This window comes from Sorex fumeus, unplaced genomic scaffold (assembly GCF_029834395.1).
Source record: "Sorex fumeus unplaced genomic scaffold, SorFum_2.1 ptg000265l, whole genome shotgun sequence".
NCBI lineage: Eukaryota > Metazoa > Chordata > Mammalia > Eulipotyphla > Soricidae > Sorex > Sorex fumeus.
Genome location: NW_026606322.1, coordinates 9420038 through 9443710, shown reverse-complemented (window position 1 = coordinate 9443710; position 23673 = coordinate 9420038). Strand labels below are relative to the sequence as shown.

Below are 23673 nucleotides of genomic sequence, written 5' to 3'. Positions count from 1 at the left end.
TGATTCTGTCCTGGTTGGTTTGGTTTTAGGTCACAACAGGGGCACTCAGGGGATGCGCCCAGCCCGGTGCTTGGGGTCACTCTTGGCTGTGCTCGGAGGACTACGTGGTGCTGGGAATTGAACCTGGCACTCCTGTGGGCCAAGCAGACACTTTAGCTTTAGCCCATCAAGCTATATGCTCAATCTCTCTTTTTTTTTTTTTTTTTGCTTTTTGGGTCATACTCGGCATTGCACAGGGGTTACTCCTGGCTCTTTACTCAGGAATCACTCCTGGCAGTGCTCAGGGGGCCATATGGGATGCTGAGAATCAAACCTGGGTCGGCCGCATGAAAGGCAAACGCCCTACCTGCTGTGCTATTATTCCACCCCCCTTATTTTATTCTTAATGAAATCATAGGATTTATTGCTGTTGTATACTTGCAAACCTACTTCAGTATTCGGACCTTCAATGTTCAATGTGTGGATAGTCTCCTATCACTGTCCCATGGCCTCGTTGTCTCCCTATTCCTGGACTCTCCTATCATATGCCATCTGCCCCCCCTCCAACACACACACAACACACAGACACACATTTTGCTGCCTCATGTAACGTTTTGCTAAATTACTCTGGGTTTGTTCCATCAGATATAATCAATTCCTTGCTTTGTTTCTTTATACTCTATAAATGAGAGATCTTAACTAGTGTGGTTTTTTTTTTTTGATTACTTCTGTTTTGTTCACTTCATTACTTCTGTTCAACAGGTTGAAGGAAGAGGATCTTCACCATCAAAGAAGAGTGCAGAGTCCAGGAGTTTTGTGAAAGTAGTAGTTTATTCAAGTCCGAGATCTGAAGTATTTTCATAAAATAATTCTTCAATGGCAGAAAGGGCCTTTATCACGTACTTTCCAGAGAGCTGCCTCTTCATACAAAGGGCATAAAATCTAGATCAGATCTTCTTTTTTTTTTGAGGGGGGGGTCACACCTGGCATTGCACTGGGGTTACTACTGGCTCGTGCACTCAGGAATTACTCCTGACAGTGCTTGAAGGACCATATGGGATGCTGGGAATCGAACCCAGATAGGTCACATGCAAGGCAAACGCCCTACCCTCTGTGCTATCGATCCAGCCCCTAAATCAAGATCTTCCGCCCTGACAATTTTTTTCCTGAATCAACTGATGTTCTGCCATCAGTTTTTTTGTTTGTTTGTCTGGGCGGGGCACACAGAGTGGTGCTCAGGGCTTACTCCTGGCTCTGAGCTCAGGGGTCTCTCCTGGTGGTGTCTGGGCCCCTATGGGCTGCTCAGAAGACAACATGGGCCGGCCATGTGCAAGGCAAGTGCCCAACCTTCTATACTATTGCTCTGGCCTCTGGCATCAAGATTTTTAAAAAGGTGGGCTAAAAAGTTGGCAAGCTCCCCGCGTGACGCATTCAATATGCCAAACACAGTAACAACAAGTCTCATGATGGAGATGCTACTGGGCCCGCTCGAGCAAATCCATGAACAACAGGAGGACCGTGACCGTGACACAGGGCTAAAAAGAGAGTCAAGGGGATTCGACGACACAATAGATATACCAAATACATTTTTCCGATTAAGACTTTTTAAGATCCATAAGTGCAGGAAAAATCTTGATGTACTTTTCCCTTTACTGATTCATTGATAATTCTCAAATACTGGGCTGGCACAACTAGAGTAAAATAGTACATTTTGCACAGTGTAAAGTGGTGGGTGTGGAAGCTTTTGGAGCCAGTCAGTCTCTGGCAGCTGACTGAGTCACACTTGTGCTTTGTTGCCCACTTACATCTTCAGAAAGCAGCTTGGGTGGGGAAGCTCATCAGATGTGCTCATTTAAGGACAAACCCATTTGAATTTTATAATATTTGGCGAGCATCCTCTAACGAATGGTGAACCTGGCCCATTGCCTTGGAGAACTATTGCTCAGTCAGAAAACAAGGTCCTTTAGCTCTCTTCAAATGCTAGCACATCCAAGGCCTTACAGCTCAGCGCACTTGATGCTAATTCTGAGCTATCTTACAGACATTTCCAAGGTCTGGACCTGGACCACAGGGTTGTAGATGCGCAGTGAGTTCTTTTGCAGCAGGCGACTATTTTCTATCAGGACTGGGAATATTTGGTCAATAGCTGGTGGTGCACAGGGCTTACTCCTGGCTCCGTGCTCGGGGCTCACTTCTGAGATCCTTGAAAGTCCCTTAGCCCCTGTGCTATCTCTCCAGTACCAAGATGTTTATAATCATGTTTATAATCTTGATGGAAATGAGGGAACCATTATATACATATATGTACTCTTGGAGTATAAAAAGACCTCAGGGGAAAAAATCACAAATTTTGGAAGGGAGTAATAAATCTGTCTTCCAAAGTAAGGGTGAAGAGCATTCGAGGTAAAAAAAAAACATAAAAGATGTGGAAGTGAGTGAGAGTTGGCTGTTAAAAAAAATTTAAAAAAAAAAGAGAATGTAGGAGGGTTATTACAGGGGCCAGAGTTTTGTGAAGAACTGACTCACTGGATCAGAGAAGTTGCAAAAACGCTAACCCTAGGACTTTGTTCATTCAATTTTACGGGAAGCAGAAGTTGATGAAAACCTTGGAGCTGGGAAAGAAAAATAGGCCAAAGGAATTAATTTGTATCAGAAGAATTTTACAGTCAGAATCTGGATTTTAATATACAGGTAGAAAAGAAACAGTGTAGAATCCTTGGCCAACAAATTGGATAAGGAAAAGAAGTGGAAACAATTATTTTAATTGTTTAAAAGGATTGTTTTTGAAAGCAGTCAAAGAAAGGGTGGCTTATTTCCAGTAGTTTCGATGGCAAATAAAAGCCACCTTTTCCAAAGTCCTATTTGAGGTTCTGAAATCAAGGAAGAGATCATCTGAAGAAAACTCTTTTGGGAACTGGCAGAATCTAGTGACTGACTAAATGAAACTACAGATGAAGAAGAGATCTAAAATGATCCTATGGATATTAATGAGGAAAAATGGATAGTTATAGAAAAAAATGTTATGAGGAGTGATATGGCATCTGTACAGTGTGTGTGTGTGTGTGTGTGTGTGTATGTGTGCATTCATGGGCATGTATATGTACACCACAGACATGCAGAATTAGGCATAATGTTGTCTTTCTCTTAAGATGATATAACAGCTTAAGCCTTTCATTCAATTATAAAATTCTTCACTAGTATTTGGACCTACTATGTATACATACATACTGCATATGCATATGTATATGTACATAGGACTATGTTTAAGGCTTACAAAGGAGACACAGAAGTTCTATCATTAAATGGGAAATGATTTAAATTTTGTTGCAAAATTATTTAAGGGAATTTTTTTAATATTAATTTCTATTGTTTGTAATGCTTAGACCACCGACATAGCAAAGCTTTCATAAGTGATAGATGTGCCATCACAACACAATTTATAATCAAGTAATTTTTCTTCATGGAATTGGATATCTTATTTTGTTCTCAAATAGTATTTCTGCATCTAAATGAAGCTGGTGAATACGAAGGCTTTTGGTTACAGCAGTTTTAAATTTCCACTCAAATCAATCCTGATCAAAACCCACGTGATTTCATAGATGGGGTACATGTGAATGTGCACATTCTATGCTTCATTCCCATTGTGACCGTATGGCCATAATATTGAAACCACCATCAATTATATTTGGATTCCTGCTTCTTTGGGGTGAAAAACTCACTTATTTTGCACAAAGCATAGTGCAGACATCCAAATACTGTAAGCATCTGTTCATACTAAATTCAGGTACAACGGAAACTGACCATCAGGAGTTCGAGGAGCTGACCATCAGTCTCAATCTGTTATAACATCTCACTTCTCTCATGAAACTGTCTACAGGAACTCAAGGGCCACAGGTGATCACTTAGTCTTAGTACTGAGTTCACCTTTAAGTGCACCAAAAGGAAATCAAGTTTTAAAAGCATGGTTGAATCATTCATTAAACAATAATGAAAAGTAAAAGGGGAACAAAAAAAGAATGTAGGCAGGGATTTCATTTCTTCATGATTATTAAGACCTGAAAACCCAATTTGAAGAAAGCTTGCCATGGATAAGAATATAACTTCTTCACAGAGATTAAAGAAAAAAAAGTATCCAAAGAAATAGACAAACATATGAAAGCTTCTTAATATAGCAAGGTATTACTTTATTTATTTTTGACCTTTGGCAACTGAGAGAATATGAAGAATTATAGTTCTATAACTATTCTATATCATGGCAGATGCTCAGCTTACTCAAGGAAACAAAATCCTTTTATGACATTTTACTAAACATCCAACCAGAGAACACTTTCTACATTCACTTTACATAGTCTTGTTCACAAGTTTTCTTTTAAAAATAAATGATACCTACTTTCAAACAGGTTATTTTTTGCGTTAGGTGTGTTAAATTTTTTCTTTAAAATGGGTTTAATGTTTGCATGGGCTGGAGCGATAGTACAGGAGGCAAGGTGCTTGCCCCACATGTGGCAGACTCCAGTATGATCCCTAACACCACATGTAGGCTCCCAAGCACTGTCAAGATGCATATCTGAGTACAGAGCCAGAAATAGTGTCTGAACACCAGTGGGTGTGCTCCCCTAATGGATTCAGTATTAATTCTGCAGGATTAGAAATGTGGAACGACTGTATATAAAACCCTTATTAGTCTTATGTTTCTAGCCCTTTAGCAAAATATTATCAAATTGATGACAAAATCCTTCGCTACAGAGGGCCAGAGAGAGAAGAGACTGACTAAGGCATGGTAGGTGACTTGGGCTTGATCCTTGGCACCACATCTGGTCCCCCAAGTACCACCATAGGTGATCCCTGTGCACAGAACCAGGAGTAAACCCTGAGCACAGTTGAGTGTGGTTCAGAAATTCAGAAAAAAAAAAAGCCTTCGCTATGTATCTTCATTGCTAATTGCCTGCTATCATGATACTGTTATTGTTACCACAAAGGCGCCTCGTATCTGAAATCTTTGCAGACCAAACCATTATCAACTGTAGTATCATTTTCTTCTTGTAAACAGAAATTTGGCTTCTCCACAGCAATTTTCACTAAACTATAAAAGTGCTAATGATGCCCAATTAAGGACACAGACAATTTACTATTAGCCTCCTTTGAACCTTTCTCTTTTTTCATTTCTCTAATCATCATAATAAGAATATTCTTTCCTAGAAAGCTCTGGGCAGGGTTTATTTCACCATGGCTTACGAGTCTGCTACTTTTTGTTTGTTTGTTTTTTTTAAAGCCAAGGCTGTTCATCGACTTCTGGTGAACCTATTAGTTTAAAAAAATTGTATACTGAATATGACATCTCTTTTGAGAGACTAACCCCAACTGCCCCATATTTGTTTCAGTTCTCTTGCTATAATTCCTCAATGATCCTTTCATTAAATATTCCTTCCACTTTTATATATCTTCCTTAATTACTTTCCTTCCCTTATTGCATTTGATCTTCTTTCTGCCTTATTTTACGCCACTTATTTATTTTAGATTTTATTTTAGTCACTATGATTTACAATACTGCTAATGATAGGGTTTCATGCATACAACAATCTTATTTTTCTTATGCAATTATAGCATTTCCTCAGCACATTTGGTTCAGTGGTAAGTTAAAGTTACGTCACATTTGGCCGATGACATTTGTTAAATTGATTCATATTTACTGAGAAAGGCTTAAACCCCAAACGATAAGCTAAAGTTTCTATAGCTTTGCGTAAGCATGTACCAGATAAGATTACAGTTGTATTTCCTCTTTATTTATGGAGAAAGCTTGACAACAGTAAACGTGTTGTTTGACTTTCTGAGTTTTTGGTTTTCTTTAAAGAAAGGCAGTTACTCTTTGAAACAAAATTATAATTTCTTATTTTCTGTGCCATTTTTATCTCTTTATTTTCTCCCAATTTGCACATTAGGTCCTTTTAAAACAGCTAATTGATAAATTACATTTTGAATATGCAAATTGTGAAAGACAAATTTTTGTTTGTTCTTTGGGGAGAGGGCACAAATAGTGGTGCTCAGGGCTCACTCCTGGCACTGGGAGGTTTCAAACCTGGATCAGTCACGTGCAAGACAAGTGTCTTACCTTCTGTACTTTTTCTCTGACTTCTTGAAAATCCCTTTTTATTTTTTTGGTCACTGAGAAAAGACGCCTGAGCATATGAAACCAAAGGAACACACCTTCTCACTAGAATTAAAAGTTTACTCTGCCCTCTAAGTTGTGGTTCAAATTCTAAAAAGAATTTCCTATTTCCTAGAGAAGATTCTATTGTATTTTAATATTTATTAAAATTTTACTGTCATACATTATCTTTCATTTAAAGAATTCACCCTTAGACAAAAAGGAAATTTATAAATGATGATGCAAATTAAGTATGAAGTTTCATCAAGGACACCAAAAGCTTTGCTGTAGAGCAGAGGAAGAGGGGCTACTGGATGAGCCAAAGACCTTTGCTACATGAGAGAGGTGACAAGAAGTAGACAAGAAGAACTTTATATAAATAAAGTAGTAACACTTGAGATGGGCATGAAGAACAGATAACATCTAACAGATGGAGATGAAGTGTGTGTGTGTGCGTGTGTGCGTGTGTGTATAGCTAAGTGAAGGGAGTTTTAGATCAAATGTTGGCTCTTCAGAAAAATAATTTTCTACAGAAACATGAATAATATTTCATATTGTATTACTTTAAAATTATTTATTGTTTATGAATTATTTTAAGCAGATTTACCAACCATCATGTGATATTTAAAGTAAAATACTCTCCTAGTGTATATGCCGCTTATTTTGAAGTCAAATAGGATGTAAATAGGTGGGAGGATGTGTAAGATATCCTGACTTTGCCCGTTATCTGTGTAGCACGGTAGCACTGTCCTCCCATTGTTCATAGATTTGCTTGAGTGGGCATCAGTAACATCTCCATTGTGAGAGCTGTTGTTACTGTTTCTGGCATATTGAATATGTCACGGGTAGCTTGTCAGGCTTTGCCGTGCGGGCGGGATACTCTCAGTAGCTTGCAGGGCTCTCCGAGAGGGATGGAGGAATGGAACCCGGGTCGGCCGTGTGCAAGGCAAATGCCTTACCCACTGTGCTATTGCTCCAGCCCAGTTATTTGTGTCATCTTCTTAATATGGCTCTCAAAAATATAAAGGCAGCAGAGCACTATTAATCACAGACTTCTCTCTAAGCCTTGAATACAGAGCCAGGAGCAAGCCCTTGGAACTGCTGGCTGTGTCTTCGATCCCTTCCCCCAATACTTTTTGTTGTCTTATGGCTCTTTTAACTCTATAAATTAATAGAAATTCAGATGTAGCAAAGAATATGGGAGATTGAAGATATCCAGCTATCTATTAAATATTACAGTTTAACATTATCCCTGTTACTTTATTTCTAAATTCTCTGGGAATCACATTGAGAGAAGACATCAAAGGTTATGAAACTAAGTCCCAAATGACCATGAAGCCAAAGACCGTGCCTCCTTCCTTAACTTTTAACCTGACTCTTTCTGGATTTTAACCTCTTTTTGTTATTCGTTCATCCTCAATTTTATATTTGAACTATTAAAATAATGGAAACGTTACTGAAACTCAGTAAATGTTCCTATGGCCTGTGTCCAAAGAGACCCAAATTAATGGGGAAATGGTTAAAGTCAAAAGAACTGTTCTTTGACATGAATTTCTAAACAATATAATTACGCTTCGCTGCATGCTTCCGAGCTCGAGGAGCTCCCACACACGCACACACTCAAAAAGTTTTTGCTGCAGATGTGGTCTCTGGATGCTCAACCAGGCAATTTGATCCATGTTTGCTGTTGTTTCCAAAAAAACAACAAAAAAAACCCCAAACACTCAAAGCCATTTTGTGCTTTATAGAGTAAGATGAAGCTAAGCCCAAAGGTCAGGTACGTCAGTCTCGCCTTTGTTGTCTATTTGCCCATTCATGACCAAGGTGAAAGCTCAGAAGTTTGATACATGTGAAAGCTGTGCTGACTTTGTCTTTTGTGTGTGTGCCTTCATGACTATTCTTTTCAAAAACCCTATTTTATATAAACACAAAGAAAAAAAAACATCAAACTTGGACAGATAACTAGTATGGGATCATTGCAGGAAGGATCCATAATATAATTTCAAAAATTAACCCTCTTCTCTCCAAATATGGATTTATCATGAGACTGTTACATGGTGTTTTGCCAAGCGAGCAACAGAGATTAACACTTCTTATTTAATTTGACCATAGAAATTGAGAATCAACCCAGTCTAAAATTTTACTATAAGACTGCCAACTCAATTAGATATAGTGATATATGAAGAACTTTAAGAATGCCAGTATTGCATTCAATCTATATAATGTGGTGGTATATATTTTAATCTGAATGCAGTACCTAAATTTATAAGAACTTCTGGCATGCACATTATTTTTCATATTTTTTAAATTATAAAAGAATAATTGATCTTTTATTTTCTCAAACACTTCACATCAGCTTTCTTAAAGTACTATTTTGATTCTTAGAAAGTCAGTGAAAAAAATCAGAATTTTGATTATAAGTAAATTTGCCAAAAGCATATTAGGTTTATATTTTCTGAAGCTATTAGAGATGAATTAAACCTTTGGTTTTAGATTGGTCAAATTGATATCAGTTAAAAATGTTATCACATCATCACTATATAATTTAACCGGTATATTCCTTCTATTTGTAGTTCAGAAATGCGCTTTTCAGGACTGAAATGACTCAAATATAAACATATTTTACTTTCAGAGAAGCAACGACTATAATTCTACGTGACCTCATGAGTAATTAACTTTGCCCTAGTATAATTAAAACAGTGTACAAGTTCAAATTTTGGTAAACGAGAAGAGGAAGGGAGAATGAAAATCATTCACTCCCTTGCTAAGTTCTGTAAAATAGCTTCCTTCTTCCCATAATGTGACATTTTCTTCCTTATTTCTAGCATAATTAAAGCCAGCAGCCCTAAAAGTCTTCAACTTAAAAATCTGCTTCTTTTCCCCTTAAGACATAATGAACTTGTGATACAAAGATGGTATTTCCTGCTAGATTGTAGTATCAGAGAGGACAGCTATAAAGCAAAATATTGAAGATAATCATAACACCATACTACCTTTCTATCCTTGTCTGCTTCACGGATTTAAAGACAAGGGTCACAGCTGGTTTATTCCTTCAGGTAGAAAGCCTTTCCAGATGAGGTCATCATTTTCATTACTCTGTTCCTTCCTCACTCACTAGAGTGTCTTTCTGAAGGCAACTGAGGACCTCTTTAGTGAAATATTGAAGTCAGGGGATGCCTGGAACAATTAAAAGTAACAGAGCTTCCCCATAGCACTTGTCCTTTTTCTTTGTAAGGAGATGAGGTAATATATAATATCTTTTCTATATTACTACCACAAGGGCAATTTGTGGGAGGAAGAGATGGATTTCTGGGAGTAAAATCCTACTGCCTAGCCAGGGCTATTTTAGGAAGGACTTATCTTTAATATCCGATTTTCAGAATTGGTCTCTTTGCTCCATGCATTCTACCTTGGGCAACATGGAGAACCTCCATCTTCAAGGAAAGAATTAGTTATTTCCTAGTTGTTAGAATACCTGATTTAAAAAAATGAATATGGGAAAATAAGTGTCCTAAGAGAAGTTGATGCATATGAATAAATGTCAAATCTTCTATTTCCCATGGGGCTTTGTGTGATGCTTCTATTTGATCTTTTGCTCTGTCCGTGTCAATCACTGGACATTCCACTTGTGTAATCTAAACAACTCGTTTGCTTATATATGAAATAAATTGCCTCAAGTGCCGGTGGAACTCTATCTTTTTAATCCCTAATAACTGCTTCGGGTAGGAATAGTTACAGAAAACCTTACTGTAGGACACTGAATTCGCACATGCCAAAGAAATCACTACACGTGTAAATTAGAAACTAATCATCACTTCCTCTCTGGAGATAGTGGCAGCTTTGCCTCAGAGTTTATGTTGAAATATACATTTTTATGAAATATTTCCCACTGTAGTCAGCATCAGTTTAGGGTAGCAAAGACGGGTTTGCAGTTCCAGCACTCCAAACAAACAGAGAGAGAAGAGCTGAAAAGGAGAATTGGCAAAAGTCTCAATTCTCCTTCCTTACATTTGTGAAGCTAACTGTGTTTGTAAATTCCTGGTTTTAAACCTGAAAATTGTTACTGTCGGCTTGTTTCTGAGTTTCTTCATCTTATATTTGTCTCAAACATCTCTCAAAGAACTGAAGGGTTTCCAGAGATGAAAATGAACTTGACAATCATGTTGCAAGTCAAATAGATCCTGATTCTTTTCGTCACTTTTTAATTCATTGCAGATGGTGTAAATGGGATGTTTACTGGCTGGCAGGTAATGAGTCTTGTTGTAGATAATAGTGATGGACGGAATCTCATGCCTGTTGACAGCCCAGCCCCTCACAGCTGCACATGGCTATCATCCTGTGCTTTGCAGCACATATAATATCATGACAGGGTGCAAAGTCCAGTCCACTCTCCCCAGCGGAAATAAACGATTGGTACACCTGAATCTCACTAGTTCACGTATCAGTTGCCTTGATTTCATCCTCACTGTTCACCTGGGTAGACAGTCCACGATGTGATCTAATGTCTACTGCTTTAAAAGGAAAATGTAATCTGTTTAAACATCCAAACACTCTTCTTCCCAGGTACCACCATTCATCACAACTGTCAGTGCTTCTGTGAAAGAGTAATGACCCTCAGGCATGGGATAATGCTCCATGGGGGCCTTATGAATGCCACTGCCAAGCACAGAAATTGATCGGTTTTCAGTGGGGCTGGAATGTGCATCATGAAAGACCTGCACTTACTCTCTAAATTACAAGTGGCTGTTTATCCCTTATACAATAAAGCCTGGGTTAGGGAGCCGCAGACCCTGCTGACTTAAATTGTCCCAAACATGTGAGCACAAGATTTCGACCCATCAGTGAGCTAGATTTAAACAGCTTGAAGCTGAAAGTTGGATCGGAGTCATTAAAAAATACACTGGGAGATAACATAGGTATTGTTCCCTTGCCTACTTTTCTCTTATTTCATCCTCTGTATCAATGGTCAGTAACAACATCCTACCACACAATATAAACACACTAAAACTACAAAACAAAACAGAAAAAAGCATGCCAGAGAAAAATTAACTGTTTTCTTCCTGTGGCTTTCCTTTCATCTCTGGATCTGTTCATACACTGCTTTTCCAAAATAAGAAAAATGAAGTTTTGGAGTTTGAACTCATGATTTTTGAAAAATCGTCAAACAGATCTATTTTCTCATCTAATCTATATCGATCTTTTACTTCAAGTCCTTCCTACGCTCCAGTCTCATCTGCATTTACTATCAAATCTACTTGAGAGATCAATTTGCACTCCATAGACTATTTATACTTTAATAAAAAGCTCTATGACTGTGTAAGTTTAATTCAAAATGTGTATCTCTCCTCAGCTCTCAGCCATACTTCTTAAGTCTATATAGTCTCTTCTGATCTTTCTTTTGATCCTGTCTCCTTTAGTTATAGTAGCAGTGCTGTATCTTCAGGTGTTCAGATTCTTGAAAGGGCACCATATTTTCATCTTTCTGTGATGTTATTTCCTAGTGTATCTTTGCATTTGAATTTCTATATACTATGTCAATAACTTTAAAGCATTTACCACATAATGACAATGGTTTGTCTTTTATTTAAATAAGTCTCAGAAATTCTGAATGACATTTTTACATTATGATTTTAATATTTCTTTTTTAAGGCTGTCAAGGTGTGATGATCCAAACTTAAAGAAAAATAAAAGATTCTTTGGAGATAGTAGCATCGATATTAAGTCATAAAAGACTCTTGACTTGTTTTTGTAATTGGTTTTTTATATGCATTAGTAGCTCAACATACATAAAATAAAACAAATTTATCACTGATTTGATCCATTTCATTTTAACTAATTTTATGAAATCAATTATCTGTAATGTTGAAATAATTACAGTAGGAGAGTTCTTTCTACTTGGGGACCCTATCTTGCCTCAGCAGTTCAGAGTTATTCTTAACTATACTTTCAGTACTCATAATATCCTGATTATTAATATCTCTAATGATGGGAGTTAGACACTTTCCTGTAAGAAGAAACTTACAATTAGAGAAATCTTAATAATTAATGAAATACACCAATAAGATAATGAAATTGGAAGCTCCCAGTACATTACTAGGGCTGAAGAAATCATTTTAAGAATTACAAATATGCTAGAAGACAATGAAAAAGATCAGATAGTGAGCTGAGCAAAATGACCTTTGATGTAAAGTGTCAGCTAAGAAATGTCAATCCAATTCAGGTCTGGATACAAAAGAACATTGTGTCTCTGAGCAGAGAGGTATTAAGTTACTTGATTACCTTCCCTGGAAGAATGCATTATGGTTTAGACATTTTTATTACCTGAAAGATGTAGACATATCAGAGAAGATTAACAGCCAGTATCATAAGGAGGTAGGTAGCAGGTGAGTTGGTGTGAATTGTACTGGTTGTTAAGAGTTCTGTTTTCTTTTCTTGGCCTGACATGCTTTCATGTGGGAATAATCAGTCTTAAAATCTGGATAGTATAATTTATATTCTGTTCCTTAGAGAAAGGTCATTTTGGGAGCTTAAAGATAGGGGAGTTTAAAACATAAAAACCTGGAGTGGAAGGAGGGCAGGAAATTCTGTTATAGGATTTTTCAACTTTTATTTCAACAATAACAAGAAAAACCAGTTGTTCAAGCCTTCATTTAAATAACTTCAGTACATTTAGGATTTACAGTGTCTTTCATGTATAGTACCTAACTTTTTTTTGGTTACTCAATAAGGCTATTCCACAATACTACGATATTTATCTCATATGTCATTGGAAATATAATTTCCAAGTTCACTGGCAAGAAAACTTGGCAATAAAATTCACTTCCAGTTACACTCTTAACTCAAGTGAGGTTGTCTCATCTTTTCACACAAGCTCTGGAACTGTAGCCTATAGATTCATAGGAATGTCTCTTTGGAAAAGGCTCCTGCCACTCACCCTTAGAATACTTTTATATATTTTCACTTATAATTGCATATCCTACCACCGTGCATTATTTATGAATGTCATGGAGAAATGATTAATATAATTTTCTAGTTTACTAGTGAAAATAAGCTGTTCATCAGTAACAATAAATTCCTATTCTTATAGAGGCTATTATTCCTGATACAGTTATCATGCATTATCATTTAATAAAATATTTCAATCAGTTGACAATGTATAATAGAACTAAACTCCTTTTAAGGACGATAACTTTTTTGTAAGTCAATAAAGTCTGAATCCATTGCACTAAAATCTATGTTTGCAGCTCAGATAGAGAAGGGAGTACCAAATAAAGGGTGTTGGGAGGATCCTCCCAGGATGAGAGATGCATGCTGAAAGTAGACTACAGACCGAACATGATTGCCACTCAATGTCTCTTTTGCAAACCACAGCACCCAAAAGGAGAGAACAAAAGGGAATGCCCTGCCACAGAGGTGGGTTGGGTTGGGGAGGGGTGGGGGGTGGGAGATATTCTGGGAGCATTGGAGGTGGGGAATGGGCACTGGTGAGGGATGGGTACTCAATCATTGTATAACTGAAACCCAAGCACAAAAATATGTACGTCTACAACTGTACCTCATGGTGTTTCACTAATAAAAATAATAATAATAACATCCGTCACTGTCCTCCCATTATTCATCGATTTGCTCGAGCGGACCCAGTAACATCTCCATCGTGAGAGTTGTTGTTACTGTGTTTGGCATATCGAATACGTCACGGGTAGCTTGCCAGGCTCTGCCGTGCGGGCGAGACACTCTCGGCAGCTTGCCAGGCTCTCCAAGAGGGGAGGAGGAATCGAACTCAGGTCGGCCATGTTGGCTGCATGCAAGGCAAACGCCCTACCCACTGTGCTATGCTTACGCTTAATCTTTAATTCTATTTAGAAACACCTCTACACTTAAGAAAATTTGTTTCTTTTTCTGATAGTCACTCAAATTGCACCCTAATCTCTGTAATGAGCGATCTCTGCAGACTATGTTGAGGGACAGCATGGGTAAGGTGCTTGCCTTGCAGGTGGCCAACCTGGGTTCAATCCCCGGCATTCCACATGGTCCTCCAAGCACAGCCTAGAGTAATCCCTGAGAGTAGATCCAGGAGTAACCCCTGAGCATTACCACATGTGATACCCCCAAAACAAATAAATAATTACCACCTAATGATATATTTAAAGAGTTTAAATGACATGTGATTTTAGGCAAGTTTCACAAGACACCAGAGCAGAGTTGCAGGAAACTTTATAAAATGTCCCCACCCTCAACATACCCCTTGAATACCTACTGAGGTTTCCAGTGTTTGTTGATTTTCCCACTTACTTGAATATTCTTCCTCTCATCAAATAACTGTGCTTCATTTGGAAACAGAATTAACTTTGCCCACATTTTATCCTCTCTTTCAGTCAAGAAGAACAGCACTTTTTGGACAAAATAATCCGCTAGAAGACAAAGGAAATGCTGCACTTCATAAATCAGTTTCTTCTCTCTTGGCTGCTCAACATAAGCCATCTCCAATTCTTCTGGAGGCAATAGATTACACTGCCCCGAGATTACTTCCTGTCTGCAGCTCGAGACATTTTCTTAGCTATTAGTGAGGATGACTTCTCTTCGTGCTCCTACATTTTCTACACAGCATCTACACAATGATTTCTTTGACTGTGAAATCAGATTTTACCACACAAATCTTCGATGGCTGTGCAATTCTACTACATTAAAATTCAAATTTCTCGTCTTGAGGTTTGCATGATATGTTTTCTCCCTCTTTTTCTGATCACATCTCTAACATGCTTCATACTTTCTGACCTTGTTTCTTTTTAGAGGGGGGAGGGGGCACCCAAGCATTGCTCAGAGGAACTTGGGGCTACTCAAAGCCAACTGGAAAAGATGGTTCTGAAGCTGGCTTTTGGTGATTCAGTGTGACCCGAGATGAGCAGGAATGATGGGGGCCACCAGGGCCACCCCAGCAATGTCCAGGGGACCAAAAGGGTCAGGGATCAAACACAGATCCCCTTGCGCATGCAAAGCACACACCCTCACCTCTGAGTTACCTCCCCAGTATCTGTTTATTTTTTAAATTTTCTCTGCGTCCATTTATTGATTTATTATTAACTTATAACATTATACTTTGGATACAGTTTCAAATCTTTACATGATTTTTAGTGCAAACGAAAGTTCCAGTGCAAGCTTACCACAGGAAACACCCCTCTTCCTATTCTTCTTACTCACACCTCTTTGCCTCCGGTGACCACCATAGTTTAACCCAGCCTAAGAGTTTTGTTGTTTTTCATGAGTGTATGTTTTGATTATTTTTTTATCCAGAGATGAATAAAAGCATCCCAAAATTGTCTTTCACATCCTTATTTCACCTAACATCATCACTGTAAATTATATCCATTTGTCCCAAAATGGCACAATTTGATCTTTTGAAAAGACAGAGTTGCACTTCACTGAGAATATATACCTATATGTTTTAATCCAGCAATCTATCCATCAATATTCAGGTTGATTCTATATTTTAGTCCATTGAACATAATGACATATGAATGTAGGGTTGCAAATATCTTTTGCATTAGTGATTTAATTTCTTTTGGATAAATGCAATTTTTAACATTTAAGGAAACTTCATAAAATGTGGCCCGGGCGTGGGCGAGAGCGGCCACCTGAGCTCTCCCTGCAGTGAGAAGACGAGTGGGATGCCCCTGGCGGCACGGAGACTGAGGGACCTTGACATAAACCCTTGCTTGTTGATCCCACCGCCTCTTAAATGATGCCTATCTTACATCTTTAAGGAATCTGACGCTTCTACCAGATGCATGAATGAAAACAACTGTGACAAGGAAAGAGGCTCTACTTATTTCATGAGGTACAAAACTGCCAAAAATTCTGGAATTCTATCATGGCCCAAAGAAGACAGAATGGAGTGAAACTGTATATGCCAACAACTGCTGAGGGAGATGAAACTTTGGGAGCCATGGGGAACGTGCCTTATCGAATGTTTGCATTAAAATGGTTTATATAACTTAAAAAAAAGGAAACTTCATACAGTTTTCTATAGAGTTTGGACCCATTTACAGTATAATTTACATTATGTAGCTGTGTTCCATGTTCTCCACAACCTTGCAAACACATGTTGTTTCTAAACTTTTTGATATAGGCCTTTCTCATAAGTGTGAAATGATATACCTCAACTGTGCTGAAATGAAAATATCTTCTCCCAACTGATAAGCTGTCCTTTTATTTTTCATGGTATCTTTATTAGTTTAGAAGCATTTACATTATCCAGTCCCAACTGTATATTCTTTTTTGTTTGGTGGTTGGTTTTTGGTTCTGTTTTTGTGGGTCCTATGAAGGCAAACACCCTCCCCACTGTACTATTGCTCCACCCCCCAAATGCAAGTAACCCAATGAATATTCTCCCTCCCCATTCCTCCCACTCTCTCATCTCTCTTTTCCTTCCTTCCTTCCTTCCTTCCTTCCTTCCTTCCTTCCTTCCTTCCTTCCTCCCTCCCTCCCTCCCTCCCTCCCTCCCTCCCTCCCTCCCTCCTTCCTTCCTTCCTTCCTTTCCTCCCTCCCTCTCTCCCTCCCTCCTTCCCTCCTTCCCTCTACCTCTCCTTCCCTCCCTCCCTCTACCTCTCCTTCCCTCCCTCCATCCCTCCTCCCTCTCTCCCTCCCTGTCGTGCACGACTCACTCCTGGCTCTACACTCAGAGATTGCTCCAGTTGGGGCTTGGGAGATGCTATATGGTACCAGGGATTGAACCCAGGTTGGCTACGTGTAAGGCAAGCACTTCACTCACTCCACTATGGCTCTGGCCCCTTAGTTTCTTTTATTTATTTAAACGGCTGTTTTGTAACATTAGGCAAGTCTTGCCTAAATGCCGTTTTCTTATATGCTATCTCAATGAGGTTACATTCTTATTTCCTTCAAAGCTTATCTCATTTCCATCATCAAAGTTAATTTGTTTACTTATTTATTAACCATTTTCTCTATTTTTCTATATTGTCTATAAGGAAAAAAGACCTGGTGAGTTCTGCTCACTATTATAGTCTCAGTGCCTAGATCAGTAGAGATCGAATATTTGCAAAATGGCTGAAGAAATAATACAATAATGAACAGCAAGTGAGGGCAGTATTAGTGCTTTTAATTTCAGTGGTTCATTCAAAGTACTTCAAATGCCTTAAAAACTAAAATATATGCTCCTAGCATATAATGCCCAAAGTACTAATTTTATTAATTTTATTAATGAAAAGTCTGGACCTCAGAGTACATTAATAACTGGCCCAGTCATGTGTCAAATTAGTATTGTACAATTCTGATCTCAGATCATGTCATACCAATCAGTCCTATGGCAATTTTCTTAGAACACAATTGTAGTCCAGGAATAATTTATCTGAGGTCCATTGATAAGCTTTATGAGTCCTTCTTTAAGTTACCTAGTCCTCTTTTAGGGAGAAGGTCCATAGCTTTTATCATATTATCAAGGGAAATCATAAGTCAAAGGAGGCCAAGAATTCTTTTAAGTAATATCCTTCTAAAGCACTATGTTTTCCAATCTTCCTATTTGGCATTGTACACTCTTTTGAACACACCAATTCTAAACAGCAAATTTCACTCCTTTTTTTTTGTTGATCTGGATTGTTCTCAACCAACATTTTACATTTATTTATTTATTTTTTGCATTTTGGGTCATATCTGGTGATGCTCAAGAGTTACTCCTGGCTCTGTTCTCAGGAATTACTCCTGTTGGTGCCTGGGGGGACCATATTGGGATGCGAGGGATAGAACCCAGGTTGGCTCCGTGCAAAGCAAACGTCCTACCCACTATACTACACTCTGGTCCCGATTTTAAACAATCGCTCTATGAGAATGCATGATACATGAGAAAAAAATATCTTAATTCTCCCCAAACATATTTCAATTTACTCTTTTTACTTGAGTATTTTGAAATAAGAAATTTATTAGCTAAATTCTACCTAACTCTACATTTATTAATTATATAATTTGGAAGAAACATTTACAGCTAATTTTTGTAAGGCTTAAATGTTGAACGATATAAAATTTTAGTTATTTGGTAGATCAAAGGGTTGAACATTTGCAAAATAAAACCACTCAATGTATGGTAAATACTCAAATGTTAACTGCCATTGTTATAGAAACTTACTGACTAGACAAGTTTCCTTCCCATAAAATCTGTACTTATGTAGAATGCACTGCTGATAAGTGTGTTGGGGAACAGCCTGAATATGTTTATAATATTAATTTTCAATACATGTGCTTTCTTAATTCTTATATTCTGAGTGCCTTCAAATAATATCATAGGGACAGTCTTCAAAGTGAACCTTAAGTCATTTAAATTTATAGGCACTTGTTTTTCTCATATCCAGGTACATTTCTAGATAACTTAAAAATAATATTAAATTCATGAAACAGGATCATGGAACTTCTAAAATGTTTTGTTAATGTAATAAAAATACCACAGATTGAAAGCTTATGTAGAGGAAATGTATTAGAGTTCTAAAGAAGAGAAGTTCTTTGGAGACTTCAAGGGAGAATCTCTTTCCTTAAGTTTTCTAACTGTAACAGGCTGTTTGCAGTCCTTGGCTTCTATCCCCTTCCTCTGTCTTCAAAGTCTGCAGTGCAGCACATTCAAATCTCTCTTGTTTAGCTTCTGCTTCCATAATCACATCTTCTCTGACTCTCCTTTCCTTTCTTTCCCTTAAATGGTCCCTCATGATTAATGACATTAGGGCTATCCAGACTGCCCATGATAATCTCCCCACCTTAATCTTTAATTTACTCATATCTGCCAAGTCCCTTCTGCTAGGTAAGGCAACATATTTGTAGATTCAGAGGGTTAGAAGCTTGATTTATTTTTTGGTGCGAGGTGTCATTATTTTATTTATCATAAGGACCAAAATATTGCATGTACCTAAATTTAAATCATAAGTGTGTTTTCCATCATTTCTTTAGCATTCATATCAGGAAAGATTCACAAAAACTTTTATATCACAGCCTCTTATAATTATTATTTTTATTTCTGGGCCCACATCTGACAATGCTAGCGGGGTTTGGTTTCAAATTCAGGTCGGCCAACTGCAAGGCAAGCTCCCTACCCACTCTACTATTGCTCTGGCCCCACACCCTGTTATCATTTTTAAGGAGATAGTAATTCCAGCTTCCTCTTGGTACATGTAAATGGAAATCATGTCTTTAGCATTGGTTTGTAGACTCAAAAATAGAATTCACACTCTAGCAAAAATTTATTAACACAGTAAGTTTAATACAGTAAGCTTCAGCACTACCTTCAATGCAAACTCTAGGAAAGACATAGGCTTTTAGGCAGAACGAACCAGTAGAGTATTCGAGTACTTTTGCACCTACTAGCGTCCTTCTCCCGGATGATGTACAATGTCAGTTGATGGCACCCTTGAACAAGCAGAACCCGTAGTTCAGCAGAACCACACAGTGATGGATCAGGCAGCAAGCTAGCCCGGCCTTTCATTTCGTTTAGTACATCAACCCGATTCCCCTGGCTTCCTACAGAAGGGCCATTCTTTAGGAGTTAACATACACTAATATGTATGTTAAAAGCAATGGCTGGACCTTCACATAGCTGTGATCATAGGGGATAAGCAACCGGTACTTTGAACATATAGCTTTAGAGGTTAAGGGAATCTCATGTCATGCCCTAGCAGGTTGTTTTCAGTTCAGCTGTACGTTTGCAGCTACCCCACATCTAACTTGTTTTACACAGGGAATGTCGCAACCTTGGGGTTTTTTAATGGTGGGATGATTCCCCATATCCAGTTGGTATCAACAAGCTAACCAGCCTTTGAGGTGTTAAGACAAATGAGTACTCCATGAAAAATTTGCTCCTCAGCTCCCATTTTGGATGAATTTAGCTCAAATGTCTTCCTTCTCTCATCTAGAAGATCTGCTTCCTTGACTTCCTTCTCCCTTATTTACTACCTCAGGTGAAGATAAATCCTTAAACATTTAAGCCTGAGCAGCAGAGGCCCAACACGATGGCGTAATATTCTTGTCCTGCTGGAAACTGTTCAGCATCCAGAGGACCATCTTTATGCTGATAACACTAAAATATAAAATAATGCCAACAGCTGGTGCTACAAATGGCTTTTAAAAACGATGTTCATTCACTAAAATTCCTCTTGCTACTTTTGACATGAAACACGCAGTCTCTAATTATTCTGATCAAGACGGTGAAATACAAAAACAAACTTTAATTGTGTTTAACAGATATTTAATCAGGACTCACTGAACTACAGATTAAAGCTGAAATTCATAAACCATAATTACCCGATTGTCGCAATCTTTTGGTCCACATTCTCCTTCCGTCTGGGCGTCTGGCACCTTGCCCCGAATTTCTTTTACTGTCTTCTCAGCTTCGTTACTGTTCATGTTTTCCAGCAGAGATTTAGCACAGATTACAAAATATCTGTTCTTGGCAACTTTCTTCATTAGCTTTTTTTCCCCCTTACAGAAAAGTTTATTTTTTTTTCCCTACCAGAGTTGCTTGAACAGGCATACGTTTAGTGAGCTTTGGTGACACAAACTAATTATATCGTTTTCCAGAGATAATATGGGAGCGATAACTAGTTACTGTAGTTATCACGTAGGTATCGTGCAATTTCTTTAGTATGCCACGAGGTGTGTCCTAGTCACTATGTAATTACCTCATGTCACTACTGCATTGTTTTATGTAAAATGCTTATCTCACCCTTCACAAAACCTTTTTCTGCCACATTTGGGGAAAAAGGGGAGTGAAATTCTTAGTATTCATTCCCAGTACTCCTCTTCTCAGTAAGATGCTGCCATGTGAAGTTAAGAGAAACACCTGTCCTCCCCCAAAATTTGCTTTTCCACAGAGCAAATGGAGCAATTCTGTTATGTTTTTTGCTTCCTTCAACCCAGGTGAGAAAAGTAATTACCAATAATACATATATTTTCTTTTTTCTAAAGCAAAGAAACAAACAAAAAGCACCCCTCCAAAATAACCCCAAACACACATACACAGCAACAACCCAACCAACACCCCCACCCTATTTACTTAGGATTCGTTTCGTCTGGCACGTTCCCCCTACTCTTCCCTTTCAAATCTCAGTCACTCACATTTTTTTTCTAGAATTATGGTGTAAATTGTTCTTAACAAGCTAGCTTGAAACTTGTCTCACTCAGTAAAAACATGTAACGCCACTGTAATTGAACATGGAACTGTAAGCTTGAAAAACTTTCTAACTATGGGGGGGGGGGGGTTATTCTTCAGAAGGACTTGCTGAGTTTTTCCTTGCAGTGCTGTGACCTCTGTGTCACAAGTTAGGATAACATCAGAGACCAAGGCAAGAGGATAAAGAGAAGGCGCTAGTGAAAGAAGAGGTGGGTGGTTCCTTTATTCCCCTTAGTTGAGCAGACAACCCTCTGAGGCAAGGACTGCAGTTAGGACTTATTTATCTCAAGTTGATGGCTTGAAGTCTGGCCTCACTAAGACCTCTAGATATGACATCCCAACTGAGAGTTTAAAACAGGATTGAGTGACTTACTGTGCAGTGCCAGATAAAAGCTGTTTCCAATTCTGCTTTCATTAGTCACTTTCCAGACTGATAGCGACCATTCAATTGTATACTTTACACAATTTGGGGTAAAAATCACCCCCAGTTTTAGAAGGGCCAGAAAAAAATTGCTCTCCTATCTTGGAACATTGTTCTCCAATCACACAGTTCCTCTAAATACAGTTGACAGCCTTTGAGATGCAAAATGCATCACTTTAATGTGGTAAGGTCCCCTTCACTGCATTGCTAAATCTATTTAGCAGAATCTTCTTGGAATAATCTGTCCCTAGACCTAAGGATGCGCAGTGATTTTAAGCATTTTAAGCTAACGATAATGGTTAGTGCTGAGAACAGATGTACCTGGCTGTGATGTGATCTATTCCAGTAGGCTTTTATGAGCTGTTCATTCCTATTGACTTAGCATTTTATGTCTGTGCTTTTGCCTGGTGTGATGGTTGCAGAGGGGTGTCATGTGTGTATTTTCCTGATGTATGATGGCTGCACAGGGGGCTGTGTGTATTTTCTCAGTGCAATGGCTACACAGGGTGTTGTGTGTGTGTTTGCCCGGAGTTATAGCTGCACGTGTTATGGTGTGACTATTTCCCCCATTTGATTGCAGGGTCCTGTGTGTATCTTTTTCCTAGTGCCGCGGTTGCAATCACTGCTCTGCTAACGATGGACATTTCTAGCAATTATCTATTTTCAGGGTTCTGGGAAAAGAACCACAGTAAAATCAATAAACACTACCAGACAGATCCTAGTACACACGAAATGACACCCCATGCATATATGTCTTTTCTTACCAGAGCATGTTAAAATCAAGGTGCTGTTACTGAACTGACATCGGAATAAAATTTCTAGGTCTCTGCATGGCTTTCATGTACTCTAATCATCTGGGGGAGATTGAGATTATCGCTGGATGGAGAGCTTTTGTGCATAATCTATTTAGTGACACTTTCACTACTTTTCCTACATCTCACCTCCTATCCTCCATCCTGGCTCGCTCTGAGATAAAAGCTAATATTCTGAGAGTGAATATGCCTTTCATTTCATCCGGCATTCTCACCAGGATTTCCCAATATACCCCCCTCTCTCTAGCTCTCTTACACACACACACACACACACACACACACACACACACACACACACACAGCCCTCCCTTGCTTCGTGCATACATCTCCTGTGTGCACCAAATGGAACTGACAAAGAAAAGAACCAATGAGGTTAAAGTCTTTTGAAACCCCTGGAATACAGATGAGCTGGGAGGCATCTGGAAACAAAACCAGACACTTGAAATCAAAGAGACAAGTAAATTACTATCCTAATCTAGGAAGAATAACTAAAGGTGTCAGTGGGGTTCCATTGATAGCACTTGGCCCTGGGCCAGGATGCCAAGGGTTCAAACTCCACACCAGCTTTGGGCTCAGGCCCAAGACTTGCCACTGCAGGGCACAGCAGCATGTGCCGCAGGGTTAAAGGTGTCAGCCTTCCACAGAGAGGTTAAGTCCAAGTCCTTCTGCCTGTTTGTCATTACACCCCAGAGGGGTGCAGAGATAACCCTAACTCCCTGCCCCCCCCCACCCCCTGTGCCTTTCCCAGTAGGACAGGCAGGGGAGGAGCTGGCGCTCAGCAGTGGTATCTGCTAATATCAGCATTGTACAATTAGAGAGATTTTTTTTTTGTCTGATGAGGCTTCTTGAAGAAATAAAATATGTGCAAGAAAATCCAACCCTCTTCTCTTCCCTAACTAAAAACCTTAATATCTGTCCTAAAGATTCTTCTGTCAATGCAAAGAGCTAAGTTTGGAAACCTAAAACCACGTGTCTAAATGAAAGGAAATGTTTTTATTGGAACAGCTTACATGTCTGGTACACTTGCATAAAAACTATTGCATAGCATTTTAGAGCTAAAATTGCTATAAAATGCTTAATACAGTAAGAATAATTATGAGATTTTGCACGCACAGCTGGTATACAACTAAAGACTCAGCCTCAAATTCAATGGAGCATG

The 23673-nt window shown here is 38.6% G+C and overlaps 1 protein-coding gene and 1 pseudogene across 7 annotated transcripts in view; one reads left to right on the top strand and one right to left on the bottom strand.

Moving 5' to 3' along the window:
• Positions 1 to 23673, bottom strand: part of ZBTB20 (zinc finger and BTB domain containing 20) — a 903174-nt gene that overhangs the window by 221460 nt on the left and 658041 nt on the right. The window lies entirely within an intron of this gene.
• Positions 15790 to 16027, top strand: LOC130018659 (coiled-coil-helix-coiled-coil-helix domain-containing protein 7-like; annotated as a pseudogene).